Source organism: Neolamprologus multifasciatus, chromosome 20, assembly GCF_963576455.1.
Source record: "Neolamprologus multifasciatus chromosome 20, fNeoMul1.2, whole genome shotgun sequence".
Lineage (NCBI taxonomy): Eukaryota > Metazoa > Chordata > Actinopteri > Cichliformes > Cichlidae > Neolamprologus > Neolamprologus multifasciatus.
The window spans coordinates 15,185,570-15,199,267 of record NC_140458.1 but is presented as its reverse complement, the minus strand read 5'-3'; the positions used below and the strand labels follow the sequence as shown (position 1 = coordinate 15,199,267).

Here is a 13,698-nt window from a genome sequence, read left to right as displayed (position 1 = left end):
GGAGTCAAACCCTGACTCCATTCAGCCTTGCAACCCAAAGTCACCTGCTAAGCCTGTGAGCCCAGCCAACTCCCTGGAAAAAGGATATTTTAAGGTTTTTCAAGAAAATGAAATTTATCTGTGGGTAAGGTTGCAATTGAGCTTAACTTTTAATTTATTTACATCTAGCTTCATACATTAAATATGAAGCTAGATGCTGAAATCCACACACAAATCGTCTGACAGTTATTATAATTACATTTATAGTTTATAAGAATTTTACCATGTTGGCTTGGCACATTAGAATACCAACATTGTCCAACACATAGTGTCCCAATTCATCCTCTGGCAATGATAAAAGCCTGTGTTACACTTAGAGTACTGACAACCCACACAAGATATTCCAGTTAAATTTAAAAAAAATCAGACTTGCTAGTAAAAAAAAGTAAAAAAAAACATATCAAAGGTCCCAGTAGCCTTCTTCTCCTGTCCACAAAATGTAGAAAATTTCATAACAGTCTAACTAATAGGCCAACATTCCCTGGAGCCATGCCACTACACAAAAAGCAGAGGTGTCACAGTGTGCCTTCAAACAAACATCAAACTGTTTTCAGCCTAAACAGAAGGAACAACAACAAATAGAGACAATCCTGTTAGCGTATCCAGCATCAGTGCTTATGAAGAGACAACTTGCCAGTTTGCAGTGTTTTCCAAATCTCATGTGACCGCAAAACAATGCATCCAAGTTTTGACAAAAATCACCCACAGATACTGACTTTTAAAGCGGATTAGCTGGGAATTATATGACTGGTACTTTATGAGAGCTTAGGGAATCACACATAAGCTTAGGTATTAAACCTGTATGCTAAATATTTGATGTTTTCTCTACTTCAACCAATATATAACACAAATCGCCATATAAAAAATGATGTATGTAAAACCTATGACTATAAAAACTATACAATTTTTACATTTTTATCCAGTAGTAGCCGTGTGTTTGGTGAGTATATACTTTAACAGCAATTTGTTCCCTTTGAAACGGCACAGCCGCACTATTCTCATGTTGCAGAGTGAAGAAGTCATTTATTATAGCATTCAGTGACCCAGAGGAAGGCTTACACTGAAAAATCTAATTTTGGTTAATCAAATGGCTACAATGGAGAAAAGCTACACCTCATTTGCATTGTCTGTTGGGTGATCCATGGATAATGGAGTGAAAGCTGCAGAACATGTGCATGCCAAAAAGCTTCAAGAGAGATAAAGTGCTGGTAAGATGCCAGTGTTTGCTCACACCCAGAGCTTGCTCATAAATGTAATTTACACCCACCTCGAATCAAAGTCAGACATCTCTAAAAAAATATTTCACCGATGTTTCACTTCTAATTTCAGACCCTTTCTAAACTCCCTTCTAATTACTTTACAAGCTGGGTTATATTCAAAATTGTGAGTTCCATGGCAAAGGAAATAGGATTTATGATGACGGACAGCTTGACCCTGAATCTTGATATGAAACTGACCAAAGGAAATGAAGTAATTGACAAAGGGGGGCAGAAGAGAAGAGATCACTAGACTGATTCAGTGGCAGATTATTTCTTGGACAGATGGTGACAGAATACTGAAATAAACACATTAAACTAGACTGTTGAGACTGCTCATTGAGTAGATTTACCAAAGTAAAGCCATTGACTTCCAAGCATTTGCTGTACCTTGAATTCAGGGCTGTAACCAGGGAATTACTGAGGTCCAGAATTTTGCCTCTTGATCCATCATATTTCAAATTTAGCACCTGTGGTCCAATAAAAAATGGATAAGGCTATACTTCTAAAGAGACAAGGTCCTAGAAATGCAATATAATCAAAGCCAGAAATTTAGAAAAGTCTGAGGGACTTTATTTTACACAGTTCCCCACTTTAGCTGGAGGAGCTGTTTATATAGAAACAAGGAAGATGAGTGTTTTTTGTATAAAACAAGGAAATAAAGTAAACCTTAAAAAGTTATTTATTCACTTGAGATTTAAGTAGCTCAACAGCAAAAGTTATTCAATGTCTTTGACCCTACTCTGCCTCTCATTCCCTCCTGGCATCTAAACCAACCAATTATCATTCCTCGTGAGTCATGCGTCAACCTAACCCTCTAAATACAATCAAATTAGAGGCACTGTGGAACAGGACATAATTTAGGAAAATTCCTGTTGAGTCTTTTCAAAGTAAAAGCTACCTCAATCCAGATGGATTATTTACCAGGTAGCTGAGGGAAAATATATATCCACAATGACAAGGTTACAGTTCCACTATACCTGAATAGAACACTCACTCACAGCTTGTCACATACGTTGGTTAATAAAAAAAAAAACTTTGAAAAACTTTTATTTAAGAAATTATAGTCCATTTCAACATAAAAGAACCCCCCCACACACACACACACACACACACACACACAAAAATTCAGTCATTGGTGATTGGAACACAAATAAGCTGTTGTTCCAATGTTAGGACGAGTCAAATCTTAAAACACTGGGTACCCTTTTTGCAATGTACAGTCCAATGGATTTCAGCAGAAGTCTATCAGATGTTGCCTTAGGCAACTGTTCTCTACTCGTAGTGTCAATGTTACAGTGAGTGTTGGTTAAAAGAAAGCCAGGAAAAAAGGCTTGCGTTTGTTCAAAGTTGGGACAGGATGCATTAAACTGAAAATATGATGCGTTTGGTTGTCTAGTGAGGAATAATTTCATTGGGAACAATCCTTTCATTCAGTCAGCATTTGTATCCTGCAGCCCAAAGACCAGTCTGTAGTCAGTGCATCAAAGCAAAATTATTAGATTGGCCATGAAGATCTGTGTTAGACAAAAACAATGCTTGTCTAGTTTCTTATTGAACTTATCTGACATTAATGTATGCACTGTTTTCATGTTGTGTTAAATGAAGACACTTATTACATATAGGGAGAGAGTTAAATGTCTACAGGTGGATGGTAGGATGAAGGTGGAGGGGATGTGAGAGAACTGTCAGATGGAGAAATTTGAAACTTTGCAGCCTAAAAACAACACCAAATTGTAAGGCCTGAAGAAACTGCATGTTACCTATGTATGATGCCGTGCAGCTTGGGATGTCTGCCTGAAAAAATCTTCAGGCTCACTCCATTTTGAATATCCAAATACAAGTCAATAAACATCACAAATGTAGTGTAGCGTTGTTTTTGAAACAATCTAAGAAGCCAAAGGAAAAGAGATCATGTAGCCCTGACCTCTGTGTTACTGTTGTTAAGAGCTTTCACTACAATGTGAGGAAGTGATATTGCTGAAAAACTGATAGAAAAAAACGAAATGTCACAGCTTGCATTGGCAGACCGTGTTTAGGGTCGAAGAGGACCCAAATGCAGACACTTAGAATAAAACTATAATTTCACAAAAGGCGAGCAGTTTATTTGTGGCCGGGAAAAGGTACAAAGCAAAAGGCAGATGTAAACTGAGGCAAACCTGACAAGAACTAAACTGAGAAAACTAAATGCTAAACACAATAGACAAAGAATAAAACCTTGAGCATAATAAGAACCTGGACATGGAAAAACCTGGATAAATGAAGGCAAAAACTCAACAGATGACCTGACACTAAACAAAGGACGACAGAGGACATACACAGAAGGGTAATGAGGGAAGTGGAAACACCTGAGGAAACACAGCTGACACAAATGAACACTGCTCGCACTGCAGGCTTACTTGTTGTTCCTAGAGTAAGTAGAATGGGAGGGAGAGCCTTCAGATTTCAGGGCCCTCTTCTGTGAAACCAGCTTCCAGTTTGGATTTTAAGATTTTAAGATTAGGCTTAAAACTTCCCTTTTTGCTAAAGCATATAGTTAGGGCTGGACCAGGTGACCCTGAATCCTCTCTTAGTTATGCTGCAATAGACGTAGGCTGCCAGGGGATTCCCATGATGCATTGAGTTTTTCCTGTCCAGTCACCTTTCTCACTCACTATGTGTTAATAGACCTCTGTGCATTGAATCATATCTGTTATTAATCTCAAGAGACACAAGGGGAACCTACACAGACAAGGAGATAATACATGATAAACAGAAAAAGACTCAAGTAGACATGGAGGATAACATAAACTAGACTAAACTTCAACTAAGACAAACTAATAATAACCCCAGAACTCAACCTTATCTCATAAGTAATAAAAAAAAACAAAATAACTCAAAATGCTGGGTCACAGACCCAGCCCCCTGACACAAATATTCCCCTTTGAGGTTGTCACAAGGCAGATGCTACTGTCACTCAAAGAGCGCATTTATCCAGTCAGATCTGATTATCTGTCTGTGAAGTTCAATTATTCTCCACTTAATTCTCTGACTATTAATAAACAGTAAATATATAAATTTGTCTTAACCTTTTAGATCCTGCAAACAGAGGATTCTCAATTCATGCTAGTCACAGAAAGTAGGAAGTCGCGGGAAATTATGAGACTTTGTGGCTTGGTCAAATGTCTCAACAGTTTTATGTAGATAAATAGAGTCTAAACATGTTTGACACTGTATCTGAACTTGTTAAGTCAAACCTAAGGAGTAAAACAATACACTGGTGAAATCCTATTAGTGTCACTGTTATTTTGTATTGAATTGTAGCCTCATATGAATTTTGATATGAATTGGTTTTTTGTATGTATGCGTTGGCGTCTCAAATGGTGCACAGCTCCAAGAGACAATGGATTGATTGGAAACATTGTATACAGTGTATATAAATGGCATCAATGACACACATATTCCTATCAATGCCCCAATGATACTGCACCAGCCAAAAACAAATAGAGGGGGTGGCTCTCTATTTTCCTTCAAGCCATTGTCACAAAAGCAAACTCCACAACCTCCTTTACTATCATTTGTGCCATGAATGTGCTGTATTTCTTGATCCCTAAACTCCCTAAAGTGTTTTTGCTGATCACAGGTTCACAGATTTGTAAGTGCATTGCTTCAATGATGCTATATTTTGTTCAACTCACCCTTCCACAGAAATGCAAAAGAGAAGGTGGCAGTAAAATATGAGTCTCTAATATGAGATACTGGAGGTTGTATTCTTATCTAAAATATACTGTTATTCACTGACTTGTATTTTTACAGTATTTTTTTTTGTTTTTCCACTATATAGAATAACATCATAAGAATATATCAGTCACAAGCTTTGTACAACAAACAATGTTCATTACACAAGACACACTGTGAAAGAGTTTTGTTTTTTTTTACTTTCTCTGATGTCTGCCGCTGTGATGGTTTCTGGATCCTGGGCCATCGTAAGACCTCAGGCACCAGTGGCTTGGTGTATTTTTAGGCAGCCATTTCTTCATCACACCTTTCTACAGTTCTGACAGTTGGCTAACTTCTCTCTGTGCTACCTTGATCTTGGCCATCATGGGGGTTACTGCTGCTGGGTACTGTTTATCTTATTGCCAAGCTTCTCAAAAATCACTGTTGCCTTGGTGTAAATCAGCTACTTTGGTTTCAGTGATGGATTGGCCTTAAAGCAGCATTCACATCTTCTAGCAGGCTTTCAGAAAGTACTTCATGTAGTCTTGGTAGTATATAGACTCTTTAAATAAGTAAATTGTGAAATTCTGATACTTTGGCAACAGTGACAGATTTCAACAACTAGAAATTACACCCCTGCTGCAGGTGGTTTTAGCACTTCTATGAATTTCTACAATTTATGGGTTCCTGGAAAATTTTGGCATGATGACATTTATAACTTTTTCCTGTGAACACTAATTAATTTTTGCTGCCTCGTGTCAAGAATTAATCATAAAACTTAGCTGACGTATGACTTCTCCAGGCCTCTGTAGCACTTTCATGTCTCTTATCTTTACGGTATGGTGTGAAGGCTTTTTAATAATATTTTTTGCTCTGGATGTTTTAGATTAGGAAAACATGAAGTCTTGAGTACCTTTGGTAAATGCCAAATCATTAGGTACAAATAACTAGGTAATCCCTGAAACTGCATAACTTTTGGAGCATTTATGGTCAGCAGGGATATTTTTTATGAGTAATTTTCTACAAAACCCTGATGTCAGGGTTTTGTAGAAAGGTTTTGTAGTTTGCTGATAAGCTGTTGATGTCATACACCAAAAGGATCCTGCCTTATACATTATACAGTACATCTTTGTAATTTTCAGCTTTTATTTTATAGCATGAAAACGAGTATTTTTAGCATATCGGACACAGGCAGTCATTTTTTTCCTAAATGGTGTAGTCTTTTAAAACCCTATTCATGTGAGTGGAACAGCCGGTGGAAGCTGTTTTTCCTGACCTTGAAATGCATTTTTCCCTTGTAGAAAAATACATGTGTGGATGACTGTTTTGTGCCAGTAGGATGTCCAGTGCACAGACTGGAGGTGCAAACAGGTAGGAGGTTCATTCATATCAGCAGGTACAAAGTGAGTTATTTGTATATTGGTGGAACATGTCTGCTGCAGTGTGAGTTTTTCAACAGTTGGGTTATTTTCAAATTCTGGTTCTTTATCTGAAACTGGTGAGCATCATATTACTACATTTTTTAAAGAATTCAGAGTGTGTCACCCTCAGACCTGACACAAATGAGGTGGTTATAGGTTGATAGAAGGTGTGGGGTGGTTTGGATCTGTGTCAGACATGAAAAGGGAATGGCAAGAGGGAGAATAGCACAGAGATGTAATGTAATCTTTCAGAGGAAAAGAATGTGAGAGATGAAGAGGCGACACTGTAAGGTATGTGGACTGTTCTACTAACTGCTTGTCAGAATCCATAGTGAATCCTAAATGAATCACCTCGAAGTTTACGGCAATGGAAAGCCTGTGTGCATAACACATGTGGGAGTTTGCAGTGCACAGAGTTTCTCCACCTGAATCTGGTATTCTTGGTTTTATATATTTAATCTTGCATAGGTGTTGCTGATGCTTTATTCTGAATGACTGGAGGGAGGATTATGAAAGACAACAAATGGGTACTTCCCATTTTTGTTGCCATGGATGCATCTTGGGAACAAATTTGTTGCTGTTGCAAATTGATTTTACTTGAGTGATTGGACTTGCTTTTCTTTGAAGATGGCAAAGTAGTAAATATTTGAATATATCCATATGTATGTGTGCGTGTGTGAGAGAGAGTATTTCTGTTTGTGTGTATGGATATGGATTTACAGATAGAAGAGAACTGAAAACCAGACAAAAGACACATACTAACAGGATGCTACATGCTCCAGCTGTAAAGACATGATAATCAGTTCTAAATCCAACAGTGTGTTGATTTTATTATACTTGCTGGCTAGGTTGTTGGATATGTCTATTCAGCTTGCCAACTTAAATGTGTTTGCCTAACATTAGTGTAGGCACATTTTAATAATCACATATAGACAATATATGACACACGCTATATGAAACACAGTAATATAGTTATTGTATTGTAGCTTCTTAAGTCTGGGAGATTACAGCACCATATTTAAGGAGGAACGGAGACATACATCTGGCAAGTATGAACACAACCTATTAAATTCCCAATATAACTGAGTGTGTAAATGTGATGGAATTTAGCACATTTGCTAGTGTGCTGGTGTATGTGTGCAAAATCATGTTCATGTTGTCCTTATAGTCTAAACTGAGAGTGACAGCCTCATACATAATGCATTAAGAACATGAGGATAAGGATAGTTGACATTTGGTTGCTCGTCATTTAGGATATTTCTTCCCTGGGGGGGACTACGCTTTCCGATAATCACACATGGGTATTAATACACACACACACACACACACACACACACACACCCTCAAACACACACAAGTTGCTGTACATAAGCCAAAGTATACACTATTTCTCATCCGGGTACTGTAAATGGCAGAAGGCTGGATTCAGCTCTGTGTAACCGTGTTAAACAATAGCTGATTAAACAGCTTAAAGCACAGTGTGCATGCAGCATGGGCTCATGTGTCTACAATGCTTAGTCAAATGTGAGAGTTACAGTCAAATATGTATAATTCAAGCATTTTTAATTCTTATTTTTGGTTGCAATTACGACACAGTTAAATTTTTTTTTTTCATTTTTATAATATTTGTCCAGAATGTAAAGTGTAGCCACACTGCATCAGTTATGGTATTTAGACCAGCATGTTACATAAGTTGTCTACTGAAGCATATACAGTACATAACACACATAACTCTGTGACACAGACATGTAGGAAGCAGCTGCGCAGCCAGGGCTTACTGCTGCAAGAACACTTTTATTTTTAAACCGTCTGTTTATTTCATCAAGAGGAGATCAAATGTTATGAGCATGTCACAACATAACTTAAAGAGCTGTCTGAACATTTTAGATTTATGTTTGTCAGTCATTTACCGGTTTACTGTTTTGTATAGTTAACTAAAGCCGTGCGTTGGGTGAACACTTTTGATTATAGAGTTATAAGGTTATAGTTTGTGCCAGAAAAGATTTTTATTTTCAACCTTTGACTCACCTGAGTTAATCTCCTTGTAATGTGAGTAAATCTAATTTTAAAAAGGCAACACAGCACATGAATATTGTGCCACTTGCGATAATGTCAATATTGCACCATACTAAATACATCAACACTTAAGTTGTGTGCACGCCGAAGGCAATTTTTTTATAGCCAGGGAACTTGTGACTATGGGCGAGAGAACCACAAGAGAAGGGAAGTGGGTTTGGAGCTGAACGCGACTTACAGGTGAATATCAGCTTCAACTCAAGTAGCAATTTTGCTTTTCAAAAAGAAAACTATGCTCAAGAAAGGCTGTACGACAAGCCGAGAAATTTCAGAAGAGAACGGTATACACGCGAACGGTGTGACGCAGTGTTTAGAGAAAAAAAAATGAAAAGATGCCCTTCACTAAAGGTGGTTATGGTGTGAGCATTAGGCTGAGAGTTGAACGCCCTAATTGGAACACAGTTGGGTATTTAAGGCATTTACCATTGTCACAATTAGCAGACCTCTGGTACTCTTTGCCCTCAGTGAAAACTTTACCTGTGACATCCTCAAAATCCCAATTAATCTCTTAAGCCCCAACCCCACCTGATCTCCTGCTTTTTGCCCCCGTATTAGGGGGCATTGGGGCTTAAGAGGTTAAAAATGATACCAATTAAAGAAACATGAAAATTACTTCTGTGCTGTTTAAACTCTGAAATGACTGTGAACACAGAAGCTTTTTTTTAAATGTTGTACACAGACCATTTAATGTAGGTAATTACTGTGGCCACAGTCTCAGCCTGGTAGATAGAATTTAATTCCACATCACATGATCTCTTTTTGTAAAGCTAGCAAGCAAGACTGTTTTTTCAGCCAACTTTATGAACATTGTGTAACCTGGAAATTTTTGTATAATAATTTCAATATAGAATTGAATATACTAACATACCAAAAGCCACTAAGCAGCCACTGAAATTCCTCATGGATTTCTTAAATTCACTGACTACAGCAAACATTAGGTTAACAATTCACAGTATAGGACTGACTGAACATGTGAGTCTTTATACTGCAGGCAGTTGTTGGCTGATGCTATTACTGTAACTTTATCCATAGCAAATTCTGCAGAGTTTTGCAAAACTAAACCTATAACCAATTTGCAGCTACACAGCTGAGTAAAAACACTCTATTTGGACATTTAACTCTGATTAGCTGCTCCTAATAAAACAGTTTAAATGGTTCAATGCTGGAAATTACACAATTCTAGGGGAAGCAAAAAGAAACTGCTAATGTTTTGATGAGAAAGGGAGAGAGCAATTGGCATTATTTCTTTATTCAGGGAACCATTATGATCTGATTTTATGCTGAACGTGAGCCTGTGAAACAGCAGGGCAAAGTCAAAGGAGCTGGTTACCTTGCTCAGAAGTTGGATTCCGACTGTTGCCTGCAGCTCTTCATCTACACCTCAGTGTGGAAGGTCCTTCTTGTTCCACTTCACCCTGCATCATCTTAGACTGATTCGCTGTTAAAATTGTAGAAAATGCCAGTTTTTTTGTTTTGTATGCAGCTTCAGTGATATGACATCGCTTACAAACACACTGCAAAGTTTCCCTCTGACTACTTCATAATACAAATGCTTTTAAATATAGCTGTTGTTAAATGTGTTCAGCATGATTTCTTTTGAAATCCTGACTGTTTAATTTCCATTAGCATGACTAAAAATATTTTGTATGAGGGACATCAGCTTGTAGTACTGTAAATTTTGCAGCATGTTTATGATAGCAGCATATTCTCAATCACCATTTGGCAACAGTGTAAGTCACTAATTTGATTTAGTCAATAATTTAATTTTGACATTTTAATTAAATTTCATTCTTTTTTTATTATTATTTAATACGTATTTAATCGTAATTTGCAAATTTAATTTTAAAGACTTTAAAATTAATTAATTAATTAATTAATTAATTTTTAAAGAATTTAGTTCAAACTCTTTCAACTTTGCCATCGATGGTGAAACGTTAGTACAGGTTTTGGATTCAACATGTTCTCATCCAGATAATTTCAGGCTAGGCCTTGCAGAAACAACATAGCGCAGCCTTTCGCCAACTGAAAATATCTGGTGGCATTTGCATGATGAAACAAATGGATACAGCTGGACTGTTGAGCAGCTAGACCTCTCTATCAGAAAATAATGGGACAACATTCCTCTCCCAAAAATCCAACAGCTGATTGCCTCAGTACCCAAACATTTATGTACTGTTGTTAAAAGAAAAGGGGAAGCTAAAGAGGGGCAAACAGCTCCGTTTTTGAGACATGTTGCTGTCATCAAATCGAAATGTCCCTACTTTTTTTTGTGTGTGATAAGCAGGAACCACAGCTGCAAAATTGCCTTTAAAGGGATGCACACTCACTATTAACTTAATTAAATCTAAAACCATGGTAAAAAAAATAAAATGTTCTGTGTACTTTTTTTTCATCCATAGAAGCACATCATCTAACGTGAAAACGTAACGTAAATCTCTAACATCCACTGAATCGAGCAGTCTCCTTCTGTGTGTGTTGCTGTACTTTTTCTGAGAACCGATTATCCAGGCACACTGCTGGGGACTCAAGTAAGTGCACCCTGAAGTTAGAGGTCGGCGGTCTCATTTTAGGTGCCTTTTCGCTGTTGCTAGGCAATGGGTGTAGCCTGTCACTCTAGTTGCTAGGCATCATCACAATCGAAGGCAAATTATTTCATGTGATGATGTCACACCTAGTATTGTAGGATATGGTAACTCAGAGAAGTGATTTTTTTACTAAGCGTTTTAAAGAACCATTACTACCTCAATGAGTTGTCACAGCTACTGTCAAATTACAGCCACTCAATGTCAATTGTTTTATTGGCGGGCATTTGACTCTTGCCTTACACAGTGTATATTCAGCTTTCAGAGTGTTAACATCTGATGAGAAGCAAGAAGTGCAATGTGTCTGCCTTCAGCAAACATTAGGAGTAAAATGCATGCAAAATATTACCAATTCAATAACTGATATTCATTGTAGGTTGGAGAATTGAGAGGATTTTCCTTGTGTTTGTTTTTACTTGAGCCCGCAGCTGCAACAGAGCAGATAGTGAGAAGCAAACATGATTTCCCCATGCAGCAAAAGTAAAAAGTCAAGACATGGTTAATGAATCACATTAGTAACTCCAAACTGGATTCATTTAATTAATGCTGTTAAACTGCATTCCTACGCACAAGTTGCAGATTAGGACACTAAATTGCAAAGAAATGCTTGTTTGGACACACTGAGGAAGTCAAGAAATTCTTAACTTTTATTAGCTCTTTGTGTTTGTCCTTAAAATGCAATTTTATATGGTCCACATACAAAGCATAGAGTAGAGATAGTGCTGCGTACAAGGAAAAGCTAAGGAATTCAAATGGAGTAGTCTATAAATAGACTAAAGAGAAAAAAAAAAGGTCTTTTTGATGTAAATTGAGGTTCTCAGCCGTTCTGTGTATTTGTAATGTATTAAACTCTCAATGTGGTAAGAAACAAATGAGAAGGAAAGCAAAGAGTGTATTGTGCTCTTCGGTGTCACATTATCCCTTGGGCATGTCCTGTGATTTCTGCTGATTTGTGCTGGGAAGAAGGGGAAATCTTTGACAAAATTGTTATGGTCTTTAGAAGCTCTGAGATCAGACTCCAGCTAAAAAAGCTCTTTGTAGAAAACTATGTGCTTTACACTTGTTCTGATTCTCATAATGCCCTAAGCAGCATTTTCCAACTTTCTGTTTAAGACATTCTTGAATGAAGCTGGGATTTGTGATCTGTTATTTATATGGTTTGGTATTGGGTTTTATTTATTTTTGTTTTTTAATTTGGAAAAAAGTGAGCAGTGTTATTGGAGGGCCAGATATGTAAAAGATTTATTTTATTGATCCTGTTATTTGTTTTTAAGCCTGTAAAATTTCATATAAAGGATAAAGATTATAAAAAGACTGTTTGAATTTTTTTTAACAAGCGATAAATCATTTTGACCTTTATTACTTTGACTGTAAGATAATAAATATTATTGTTGCATTAGACCAAATAGAGTAATAAAAAACAACCGAGTTGCTGTTCTATCACCCAAGACTTGGACTGATTGTAATAACACAAAAACACTGCACAGCAGTCTGTCCGTATACACTGTACCTGACTAAATGCAATTATAATTCAATTATACCTACGTAGTTAATTGTGGTAGAAGCATATTAAGATGTACTAATACATCAACTACTAACAGTAGATTATCATTTAATTTCCTGTCAGATTCTCAAACATTCATTCTGCATCTTCATTAAATGTGCAAAAAGATGAAATTCAAATGACAGACATCAAGTTAGCAAAAGTAAATGAAACATGATTTAGTTGGCCCACATCCACACTCTTGATTTTACAAGTTAATGGATCAATGAGCCTTTCCGCCAGTTTGTGTGTGAACATAATAACCACATGTGTGACTTTCCACTGGAAATATGATGTATTTTCATTCATAATTCACTCCTATACACTGTCAGTGACCTCGTCCACTTACATCTCACAATAAAAACAAGGGTAATAAGTGTGTGCGAGTTCATGTGTGTGTGCATGCCCTCTTTATTTATAATCAATGACGTAACCTTGACTATCGTTCTAGCATGCTAGCACTTTCCCCAACTAAATAGATTACATTAATTTGTTCTGGCAACTCTTCAACCCATTTTAAAGGAAAGATGTAAAATAACAGGAGCAAATGGAGTAAAAAAGTAGTAGTCCGGAAACATCAGGACACCAACATGATGTAATCACCTTGAAGAAAGAGCAGATGTGGTGAGTGGTCAATATAAAATATCACCTTCCTAATACAAAGGTACTTGGGAGTTCTCCTTCATCTGTTCCATAAACCTGATTTATTGTGGACTCAGCCTTTCACACCCACTGGCACGTCACTGCAAAGCGCCTTCCCTCCCACATTGATGTGGAAACTGATGCTTGAAATGACACCTCCATAAAGTCACAGAGTGCGACTAGCTGGGTTATATCATGGGTTATAAATAAATAAAGTCAGAGTCAGATGACACATACATACACGCATTCATCCACAGACACCAAACATGTGCCACAAATAGGTGTATACATAATCAGTAGGGCATCAACCAGTGATTATTATGAGGATCTTAAATGTCAGAAATGAAAGACAAAAAGATTCACCATTCACTGAAGCCAAAGGGATGTCTTCATAACTTCATGTTAGACCTGCAACTAATAGCTCAATTTTTAAGATTAAA

At 37.1% G+C, this 13,698-nt stretch overlaps 1 protein-coding gene across 2 annotated transcripts in view; it reads right to left on the bottom strand.

Moving 5' to 3' along the window:
• opn7b (opsin 7, group member b) overlaps window positions 1–13,698 on the bottom strand; it is an 89,911-nt gene that overhangs the window by 72,689 nt on the left and 3,524 nt on the right. The window contains exon 2 of one of the 2 annotated variants that reach the window (XM_085147188.1): window positions 9,822–9,929. The exons of the other annotated variant lie outside the window; for it this stretch is intronic. The gene's annotated coding sequence lies outside the window, so the exon portion shown is untranslated. The remainder of the gene's footprint in view (window positions 1–9,821; window positions 9,930–13,698) is intronic. 2 annotated transcript variants of the gene reach the window in all.